Raw genomic sequence first — 12,276 nt, 5'->3', positions numbered from 1 at the left:
GATAGATAAGCCCCTATGAGGCAGAAATAACAAACAGGCTGGGCTGGTCCTACCTGAAACTAGAGATGGCGCTGTCGCTGCTAAGGCAGCATTGTCTCCCTGATTCGGGGCCGGATAGAGATGGGTGCCTGCTGAGCCCGCTGGGATGCACGAATCTTCGTCCGCTGTTACAGATAGAGACACATTGCCTGCTGTGCCTTCTAAGTCCTGAGGCAGATGGTGAAAGACGGTGCACAAATCTACAGATAGTGCATGATCACAAACTTGCAGGCATTGAGACGTTATACTGGGGTCGTGTCTCGGGCGACAGGGAAAGAGGGCTAGAGAGGCACACTCACTGATTAGTCAAATAAACGCGGCCATCGGGAGGGGGCGTGGCTAGGCACACGCCGATTGGCCTGGTAATGCGCAGGGCGGGGGGGGGAGAGGCGTGCTACTGATGTAAAATGGCCGAAGGGAAGAAGAAAACCTCCAAAATGCCGGGGCCACGTGCAATGAGAAAAAAGGCGCGAAAATTGAACTGAGGTAGAGCAGGGAGGAGAGTGGCCTATCTACAGCGGGGACCTATACACCGGTAAAACGGGGGAGCTTCTGCAGGGGGGGGGGGGGGAGAAGGGGCCCACTGGATTACCACCTGCTTGAATCCGGCTCCTCTTGATAGGTGAGGATCGCATCAGGAGCCCTCAGAAGTGAGAGGGTACTGGGAATGAAGATCCTCCTTCCCGCACCGTCTCCGGACGGTGCAGAAGACGGCGTCATCCCCTTGCCAGAAGGGGAAGGCCACCACCGATGACCACCGTCTTCCTATCAGCCCTCTCCGAGGAGAGGGGTGAGGAGGGGATAAGCCAAGGACTGGCCACCGAGAGTCACCCTGAAACACCCCGACGGGGGACATGGGACAAAGTCCTGCCAGCGGGTTCGAGAGTGGGCGATGTGAGTGATACCACACTGCTCTCTCGGTCACTTAAATGTGGGAAACAGGGTGAGAAATCTGCACCCTGTTACCTGACGAGCTGTATCTGAAAAACAAAGCGAAAACGATTAATAAATTCACACAGAAACCTGTGAAAGAAAAAACACTGCGGATATGGGGTTAGATCCAGGTCCGCCTCCTACAGACACTAAGCTTAAACTGAGGTACTTCCTGCCTGTCAGTGGGTGTATGCTACGGAGGAGGAGCCAGTTTTTACTTTATTTGCATAGTGTCAGCCTCCTAGCGACAGCAGCATACACCCATGGTTACCTGTGTCCCCCAATGAAGCGATAAAGAAAAATTATTGTAAAAATAGTTTTTGCATCACCACATTTTGAGAGCTATAATTTTTCCATATTTTGACCCACCGAGTCATGTGAGGTCTTATTTTTGCGGGACGAGTTGACGTTTTTATTGGTATCATTTTCGGACACGTGACATCTTTTGATCGCTTTTTATTCCGATTTTTGAGACGCAGAATGAACAAAAACCAGCATTTCATGAATTTCTTTTGGGGGTGCGTTTACACCATTCCGCGAATGGTAAAATTGATAAAGCAGTTTTATTCTTCAGGTCAGTATGATTACATCAATACCTCATTTATGTCTTTTTTTATGTTTTGGCGCTTTTATGCAATCAAAACAATTTTATATAAAAAATAATTATTTTTGCATCACTTTATTCTGCGAGCTATGACTTCTTTATTTTTTCGCTGATGACGCTGTGTCCCGGCTTGTTTTTTGTGGGACAAGATGACGTTTTCAGCAGTACCATGGTTATTTATATCCGTCTGTTTGATCGCGCGTTATTGCACTTTTTGTTCGGTGGTATGACGATAAAGCATTGTTTTTGCTTTGTTTTTTATTTTTATTTTTTAAGGGGTTCACAAAAGGGGTTAACTAATGGAACAGTTTTATAGGGCGGGTCATTACGGACGCAGCGATACTAAATATGTGTACTTTTATTGCTTTTTTTTTATTTCCAAAAAATGAATTTGAGAATATTTTTTTTTTTACATTTATTTAGCGATTTTTTATAATTTATTTTTACACTTTTTTTTTATTTATTACATTGGGGGACATCACTGTAATGTGTCAGATCGCTGATCTGACAGTTTGTACCGCACTCTGTCAGATCAGCGATCTGACAGACGCTGCACATGCTTCTTTGTGCCTGCTCTCTGCAGGGAAGGAGGCCCCCAGAGCAGCGCAGCACATTGAGCTGCTCTGGGGGTCTCAGGGAAGCACGAAGGGAGCCCCCTCCCTGCCGATGCTTCCCTAATCCCCCGGTACACTGCGATCATGTTTGATCGCAGTGTGCCAGGGGTTAATGTGCCGGGGGGCGGTCTGTGACACATAGTGGCGGGTGTCAGTTGTGATAGTCAGCTGACACCCGGCCGCGATTAGCAGCGCCCCCCCACCGCTGGGAGCGCCGCTGATAGCTTTGACGTACTATCCAATCCCCGGTCATAGGGGCCCGGGTACCGTGGATGGGATAGTACGTCTAATGTCAGAAAGATTTTAAAAACAATGGACGATGATACAGCACCCAAGGTATTCTGACAATCCTGATAGCTAGTAAGGCTTAATCAGCCTATATAGGTAATGCAATGCAGTTGGTGTACATGGTAAATCCAGCTATTCAAAATGACTAAATCTGACACAAATGAACATGCAAAAAACTCCACCATGACTAATGCATGTATAATAATGAAAATAATTAGTAAACCAATTATGTAGCTCTAAAACTAATTCAGAAAAGGGCCAACAATAGGGTTAGGATCACATAGCATAAATTATTCACATAATCATAAATGTGGCCATATATCCAGAGCCAAGCTAATACTACATAACATGATTCATAACATGATTAAAATCCAAAATCAATGGGGGTTAGTCCCAGTACAAAGATCAGCTTTAGCTTCTCTAAAAAAAGAGCATGATTCAAGAAAGAGCCAGCAATAGAGTTATGATAATGTAACATAAGGTATCCCTACAACCAAGGAAATGGAGATATATATATATATATATATATATATATATATATATATATATATATATATATATATATATATATATATATATATAGAGAGAGAGAGAGAGAGAGAGAGAGAGAGAGAGAGAGAGAGAGAGAGAGAGAGAGAGAGCAAAACTAATCAATAGCAAGATTCACAGCATGATTAGAGTCAGAAAACAAGAGTTTTTAGAGCTACATATTTTTTGACAAATTATGCAACTTTTGACAGGGAGGGATCATTTTTTTAATATATGAGAGCATTACTATATTATACTAACCTGAGGTCCTTTTTAGCCTATCAAACAGACATTAAGGTCTCTCCTTTCATCTCTTTTCATTGCTTATTGTTTTCCCACCTGCATTATATCAGGGCCTATTAAGGACAGTTTGGGACAGCCATCGCGGAGTGGGGCCGCCAAAAAATTGTTTCTTTTAGGGTGCCAACCACCACTGTCAGGTAGGGATAGTAGGGCATTGTACAGACCTGTTAGGTTAATTTTTTCAGGATATTAACTTATGCTATTTTTTCTTGAGTCATATACACAATTTTTTGTTTGCACTGGGTGGTGAATTTTAATAATGATCCAATAAAGTTTTAGGCTTTTATGGGAATATATGTTTACACAAATGTCAGAAAACACCAAGGTAGGTGAAAGATAGGTCCCAGGACCAAGGGTGCGTGGTGACCTTTCAATACATAGGGCAAGAAGCGAAACCCGCAGTCCACACAACAGATAGGATGGTATCTGCTCATACACTTATCTATTTCTGGCATATATCTTTCAGTGTCTATTGTCTCTTACATGGCTGACAGCCTTTTTGTCTGTGGTTACCAATGGTTTCTACCTTAGGATTACTTTCATTTTTTATACTTGTTTTACACTGGTAGATACACTTATTTCCCTCAGATATTTGCTGTGATTGACATAGGATTATATATTCCTCTTTATGTACCTGGCCTAGTCCTAGTTTTGGACTATTCTCATGCACTATTGCACTTTATGTGAACATTGAGAAGATATTGTGTGCTTTTGTATTTAAGGGATAACATAGAGAGAGCCATTTTCTGCTACCTTTATATGCCTTTGTTCAGTTATTGCAATTTGTACCATTACCTATACCTGCGTGTGGTAACTGGGTGTCGCTGATTCCCTTATCTTCAATTTTATAACTAATTTTTCCTAAAATTGTATTTTATTTCATTTTGTATAACAATAAAATTTATACTTTATTTATTGCTCCTGGTTCCATTTTTTCTTTGGTTCATATATTGCTTTAATGGATGAGCTCTAATATTGATAGCCTCCTTGTGGTATTTATACATGCAGTAGCTGAAGAACTCGGCGGTGCCCGGGCATAGTAACAAACTACGGTTAGTTATAACAAATTATAATGATTATATATGCTGAGTGTAAAGCCCCGCCCACGCCGCATAGCCACATTCACTATAATATCTCACATCATCCCGTCAGCCAGAGCCACCGGACTACTACCCCTAATATCCCACATCATCCCATCAGCCAGAGCCACCGGACTACTACCCCTAATATCCCACATCATCCCGTCAGCCAGAGCCACCGGACTACTACCCCTAATATCCCACATCATCCCGTCAGCCAAAGCCACCGGACTACTACCCCTAATATCCCACATCATCCTGTCAGCCAGAGCCACTGGACTACTACCCCTAATATCCCACATCATCCCATCAGCCAGAGCCACCAAACAACTACCCCTAATATCCCACATCATCCAGAGCCACCGGACTACTACCCCTAATATTCCACATCATCCCATCTGCCAGAGCCTCCGGACTACTACCCCTAATATCCCACATCATCCCGTCAGCCAGAGCCACCGGACTACTACCCCTAATATCCCACATCATCCCATCAGCCAGAGCCACCGGACTACTACCACAATTATCCCACATCATCCCATCAGAGTCACCGGACTACTACCAATAATATCCCACATCATCCTGTCAGAGCCAATGGACTACTACCCCTAATATCTCACATCATCCCGTCAGCCAGAGCCACCGGACAACTACCACTAATATCCCACGTCATCCAGTCAGAGCCACCGGACTACTACCCCTAATATCCCACATCATCCCGTCAGCCACAGCCACCGGACTACTACCCCTAATATCTCACATCATCCCGTCAGCCAGAGCCACTGGACAACTACCACTAATATCCCACATCATCCAGTCAGAGCCACCGGACTACCATTAATATCTCACATCGTCCCGTCAGAGCCACCGGACTACTACCCCTAATATCCCACATCATCCCATCAGCCAGAGCCACGAGATTACTACCACTAATATCCCAACATCATCCCGTCAGCCTGGGGTTAGAACCATAGCGCTGAGTCGAACGGTCCTAACTTCCATACCGGGGATCCCTTTAAGAGAAGCCTGGTGTCAGAACCAGAGCGCTGAGTGGATTTGCCTTGACTTCCATACCAATGATCACTAAGGGTATGTGCACACGTTGCGGATTACCCTGCGGATTTTTCCATGCGGATTTGGCTAAATCCGCAGGTCAAATGACCTGCGTTTTACCTGCAGATTTAGTGCAGATTTTGTGCGGATTTCCCCTGTGTTTTGACACCTGCGGATTCCTATAAAGGAGCAGGTCTCAAAATGCTTGACATTTGACAAAAGAATTGACATGCTGCGGATTTAAATCCGCAGAAAATCCGAGTGGAAAAATCCGAAGCATGTGCACAGCGTTTTTGGTTTTACATAGACTTTAATGCTGCGGATCCGCAGGGCCAAATCCGCTGCGGATCCTCACCAGAATCCGCAACGTGTGCACATACCCTCATAGAAGCCTGGGGTCAGAATCAGAGAGCTGAGGGATTTACCCTTCCTTCCGTACTGGAGATCCCTTTAAGAGAGGCCTGGGGTCAGAACCAGAGCACTAAGTGGATTTGCCCCCACTTCTATACCAATGATCCCTTTAATAGAAGTCTGGGGTGAGAAACAGAGTGTTGAGGGATTTGCCCTAACTTCCATACCGGAGATCCCTTTAAGGCTGTGTTCACACACAGCGTTTTTTTAGCGGTTTTTACCGCGGTTTTCACTATAAAACCGCTAAAAATAAGATGCACAGTCATTTCTATGCATTTTGCACTTTTTGTGCACATTGATGCGTTTTTTACCGCGAAAAATCGCATTGCGGTAAAAACCGCGGCATGCACATTATTTTTTTTTTCCGCGGTTTAGGCTTCTCCCATGCTTTTAGAAACCGCTGCGGTAAAAAACGCATCAAAACTGCGCAAAAAACGCACAAAAACCGCCGCGGAAAAATAGGTGCGGTTTCTGGGAAGGGATTCAGGTTTTTGTGCAGAAATTTTCTGCAACGTGTGCACTTAGCCTAAGAGAGACAATGTGCTATGGGATGGAGGATGTGTGATGGGGATATGGGCAGGGAGGGGGTGATTCATTTCTGTTATGTGCTCTCTGCTCCTTTCTGGGGGGCAGACAATGGCTGGGACCTTATGTTCCCGGGGATGCTAGATTTCTCCCACCCGGTCAGTGTCTGCTGAGGTGTTGTGGAATTGGAAAACTGTTGCTCGTAGCAACCAATCACAGCTCAGCTTCTTTTAAACAGCTCTGGTGAAATGAAAGATGATTAGTGATTTGGTGGGGCTATGTGGAGTGGGCGTGGCTGATACACACATACATTCATTTTCATATATATAGATTAGTAATAGTGGAGTTTTTTTGCATGTTCATTTATGTCAGATGTAGTCCTTTTGTATAGTTGGATTTACTATGTACACCAAATGTATTGCATTACCTATATAGGCTGATTATAGTGCTGTCCATTGGTTTTAATAGTGTTTTAAATTTGTGTTTTTTTTGGCTATTTAAGAAAATGGTATCCCATTTCTATTACCCAGGTGTGCGCAACATTTATGCATTGATCATTTTCCTCTTTCTTACCATGTGATGATGTGTCACACTCCACATGGCCAGATAAGGTTGTTAAATGTTAAAATGACGTTTTCCAGTGAATGTATTTGGATTGGTTGAAAGCAATGCTACAGTGACAAAACGCATAAAAAACGCTACGTGTGCACCCAAGTGGTGGAGGAACTTTTTTGGGGGGGTTAGATATTTTGTCTTACATACAAATCATTACCCTGGAAAGGATGCCCCTTTACATATTTCCTATGCAAAATATGCACTTTGGTTTAATTTTTGTATGTTTTCGTGTGCGCCTGTAAAAGTGGTGTAAGACTGACAACACTGTTTACAGCAGTGACCTGGGAGTCAGAAATGCTTCCAGGGGCAATCCCCATGATGTTCCCATTGATTTCCGACGTTTTTAGACCCTAAAAGGACCCCCGGTGGTGGTGGGGGGGTTGTGGCAAGAATGCTCGGGTCTCCCATAGACTTACATTGGGCTCGCTGTACTGTCCGAGCACCCGAGCATTCCAATTTGATCAACCCGAGCAACGAGCACCCTAGCATTTTAGTGCTCGCTCATCACTAAACCACAGACATCACAGTAACAACTCTCTGAGAACAGATAATGTAGATGTCACCTGCAGTCCTATGTAACACCACAGATAACAGTGAAAACTGAGTACAGATAATTTAATAGCCCGCAGTCCTATGTCACAACACTTATAACACAGGGATGAGTACATATAATGTAGCAGCTATCACCTGCAGTCTTATGTAACACCACAGATAACACAGTGAGAACTGAGTACAGATAATGTAGATGTCACCTGCAGTCCTATGTAACATCACAGGTGACACAGTGATAACTGAGTACAGATAATGTAGTAGATGTCCCCGCAGTCCTATGTAACACATCAGATATGACGCAGTGTAGCCGCCTTCTCTCCCGCTCTCATATTAACGAGCAGTCCCCTCCAATACTATTCCACAATGACTTATTACCGGTTGTGCACACGTTTCGTCTCCCCTGGTTGGTCTCAGTCCCCGGTAAAGTCTCGGTTCTTCTCAATTCGTCTCCTCCCGACAATTCCCTGCAGGCGCGGCCATGTTGCGCTGACTAGTGACGTATTTCCGCTTCCGGCGCGCACGTCCTGTCAGCGAGTGTGTGGCATCGAAGCGACGGTGACGGTCGTTGTTCTGTTCCTAGAGCTGAGCGGATATTGGGCTCCGGGCGGCAATGTCTGTGGGGAAGGAAGATGGCAGCGGTCGGGGAGGCGAGGGTTAATAGAAAAGAGATGAAAAGAAATGTGTCACAGAAGATAACATGAGAGATTGTGTCATCTACATCCATGGTGACGTAATCAGTAGTGTCGCCTACATCCATGGTGACATAATCAGTAGTGTCTCCTACATCCCCGGTGACATCATCAGTAGTGTCGCCTACATCCCCGCTGACCTCATTAGTAGTGTCGCCTACATCCCCGGTGACGTAATCAGTAGTGTTACCTACATTCACGGTGACGTTATCAGTAATGTCACCTACATCCCCAGTGATGTAATCAGTAGTGTTACCTACAACGGTGACATCATCAGTAGTGTCGCCTACATCCCCAGTGATGTCATCAGTAGTGTCGCCTAAATCCCGATATCATCAGTGGTGTCGCCTACATCCCCGGTGACCTCATCAGTAGTGTCGCCTACATCCCCGGTGACGTAATCAGTAGTGTTACCTACATTCACGGTGACGTTATCAGTAATGTCACCTACATTCACGGTGACGTTATCAGTAATGTCACCTACATCCCCAGTGATGTAATCAGTAGTGTTACCTACAACAACGGTGACATCATCAGTAGTGTCGCTTACATCCCCGGTGATGTCATCAGTTGTGTCGCCAACATTCCCGGTGATGTCATCAGTAGTGTCGCCTACATTCCTGGTGATGTAATCAGTAGTGTCGCCTACATCCCCGGTGATATCATCAGTGGTGTAGCCTACATCCCCAGTGACGTCATCAGTATTGTCGCCTACATCCCCGGTGACGTCATCAGTAGTGTAGCCTACATCCATGGTGATGTCATCAGTAGTGTCACCTACATCCACGGTGACGTCATCAGCAGTGTCGCCTACATCCCCGCTGACCTCATTAGTAGTGTCGCCTACATCCCCGGTGACGTAATCAGTAGTGTTACCTACATTCACGGTGACGTTATCAGTAATGTCACCTACATCCCCAGTGATGTAATCAGTAGTGTTACCTACAACGGTGACATCATCAGTAGTGTCGCCTACATCCCCAGTGATGTCATCAGTTGTGTCGCCAACATTCCCGGTGATGTCATCAGTAGTGTCGCCTACATTCCCGGTGATATCAGTGGTGTCGCCTACATCCCCTGTGACGTCATCAGTATTGTCGCCTACATCCCCGGTGACGTCATCAGTAGTGTCGCCTACATCCACGGTGATGTCATCAGTAATGTCACCTACATCCACGGTGACGTCATCAGCAGTGTCGCCTACATCCCCGCTGACCTCTTCAGTAGTGTCGCCTACATCCCCGGTGACGTAATCAGTAGTGTTACCTACATTCATGTTGACGTTATCAGTAGTGTCACCTACATCCCCGGTGATGTAATCAGTAGTGTTACCTACATCCTCGGTGATATCAGTGGTGTCACCTACATCCATGGTGACGTCATCAGTAGTGTCACCTACATCCCCAGTGACGTCATCAGTATTGTCGCCTACATCCCTGGTGACATCAGTAGTGTCGCCTACATCCATGGTGACGTCATCAGTAGTGTCGCCTACATCCCCGGTGACATCATCAGTAGTGTCGCCTACATCCCCGGTGATATCATCAGTGGTGTCGCCTACATCCCCGGTGATATCATCAGTGGTGTCGCCTACATCCCCAGTGACGTCATCAGTATTGTCGCCTACATCCCCGGTGACGTCATCAGTAGTGTCGCCTACATCCATGGTGATGTCATCAGTAGTGTCACCTACATCCACGGTGACATCATCAGCAGTGTTGCCTACATCCCCGCTGACCTCATTAGTAGTGTCGCCTACATCCCCGGTGACGTAATCAGTAGTGTTACCTACATTCACGGTGACGTTATCAGTAATGTCACCTACATTCCCAGTGATGTAATCAGTATTGTTACCTACAACGGTGACATCATCAGTAGTGTCGCCTACATCCCCGGTGATGTCAGTTGTGTCGCCAACATTCCCGGTGATGTCATCAGTAGTGTCGCCTACATTCCCGGTGATGTAATCAGTAGTGTCGCCTACATCCATGGTGACATAATCAGTAGTGTCTCCTACATCCCCGGTGACATCAGTTGTGTCGCCTACATCCCCGGTGACCTCATCAGTAGTGTCGCCTACATCCCCGGTGACGTAATCAGTAGTGTTACCTACATTCACGGTGACGTTATCAGTAGTCACCTACATCCCCAGTGATGTAATCAGTAGTGTTACCTACAACAACGGTGACATCATCAGTAGTGTCGCCAACATCCCCAGTGATGTCATCAGTTGTGTCGCCAACATTCCCGGTGATGTCATCAGTAGTGTCGCCTACATTCCCGGTGATATCAGTGGTGTCGCCTACATCCCCTGTGACGTCATCAGTATTGTCGCCTACATCCCCGGTGACGTCATCAGTAGTGTCGCCTACATCCACGGTGATGTCATCAGTAATGTCACCTACATCCACGGTGACGTCATCAGCAGTGTCGCCTACATCCCCGCTGACCTCTTCAGTAGTGTCGCCTACATCCCCGATGACGTAATCAGTAGTGTTACCTACATTCATGTTGACGTTATCAGTAGTGTCACCTACATCCCCGGTGATGTAATCAGTAGTGTTACCTACATCCCCGGTGATATCAGTGGTGTCACCTACATCCATGGTGACGTCATCAGTAGTGTCACCTACATCCCCAGTGACGTCATCAGTATTGTCGCCTACATCCCTGGTGACATCAGTAGTGTCGCCTACATCCATGGTGACGTCATCAGTAGTGTCGCCTACATCCCCGGTGACATCATCAGTAGTGTCGCCTACATCCCCGGTGATATCATCAGTGGTGTCGCCTACATCCCCGGTGATATCATCAGTGGTGTCGCCTACATCCCCAGTGACGTCATCAGTATTGTCGCCTACATCCCCGGTGACGTCATCAGTAGTGTCGCCTACATCCATGGTGATGTCATCAGTAGTGTCACCTACATCCACGGTGACATCATCAGCAGTGTTGCCTACATCCCCGCTGACCTCATTAGTAGTGTCGCCTACATCCCCGGTGACGTAATCAGTAGTGTTACCTACATTCACGGTGACGTTATCAGTAATGTCACCTACATCCCCAGTGATGTAATCAGTATTGTTACCTACAACGGTGACATCATCAGTAGTGTCGCCTACATCCCCGGTGATGTCATCAGTTGTGTCGCCAACATTCCCGGTGATGTCATCAGTAGTGTCGCCTACATTCCCGGTGATGTAATCAGTAGTGTCGCCTACATCCATGGTGACATAATCAGTAGTGTCTCCTACATCCCCGGTGACATCAGTTGTGTCGCCTACATCCCTGGTGACCTCATCAGTAGTGTCGCCTACATCCCCAGTGATGTAATCAGTAGTGTTACCTACAACAACGGTGACATCATCAGTAGTGTCGCCAACATTCCCGGTGATGTCATCAGTAGTGTCGCCTACATTCCCGGTGATGTAATCAGTAGTGTCGCCTACATCCCCGGTGATATCATCAGTGGTGTCGCCTACATCCACAGTGACGTCATCAGTATTGTCGCCTACATCCCCGGTGACGTCATCAGTAGTGTCGCCTACATCCATGGTGATGTCATCAGTAGTGTTACCTACATTCACGGTGACGTTATCAGTAATGTCACCTACATCCCCAGTGATGTAATCAGTAGTGTTACCTACAACGGTGACATCATCAGTAGTGTCGCCTACATCCCCAATGATGTCATCAGTTGTGTCGCCAACATTCCCGGTGATGTCATCAGTAGTGTTGCCTACATTCCCGGTGATGTAATCAGTAGTGTCGCCTACATCCCCGGTGATGTAATCATTAGTGTTGCCTACATCCCCGGTGATATCATCAGTGGTGTCGCCTACATCCCCGGTGACGTCATCAGTATTGTCGCCTACATCCCCGGTGACGTCATCAGTAGTGTCGCCTACGTCCATGGTGATGTCATCAGTAATGTCACCTACATCCACGGTGATGTCATCAGCAGTGTCGCCTACATCCCCGCTGACCTCATCAGTAGTGTCGCCTACATCCCCGGTGACGTAATCAGTAGTGTTACCTACATT

General features: G+C 46.3%; 1 protein-coding gene across 1 annotated transcript in view; it reads right to left on the bottom strand.

Moving 5' to 3' along the window:
• The window catches only part of SYMPK (symplekin scaffold protein), a 55,544-nt gene extending 47,423 nt beyond the window's left edge, over positions 1-8,121 (bottom strand). The window contains exon 1 of the mRNA XM_073561255.1: positions 7,920-8,121. The gene's annotated coding sequence lies outside the window, so the exon portion shown is untranslated. The remainder of the gene's footprint in view (positions 1-7,919) is intronic.
• Between the last annotated feature and the right edge of the window lie 4,155 nt (positions 8,122-12,276).

Source organism: Dendrobates tinctorius, unplaced genomic scaffold (genome assembly GCF_039654945.1).
Source record: "Dendrobates tinctorius isolate UK_male_01 unplaced genomic scaffold, ASM3965494v1 ptg000315l, whole genome shotgun sequence".
NCBI lineage: Eukaryota > Metazoa > Chordata > Amphibia > Anura > Dendrobatidae > Dendrobates > Dendrobates tinctorius.
The sequence above is the reverse complement of the archived record's forward strand: the minus strand, read 5'-3'. Positions and strand labels throughout refer to the sequence as shown.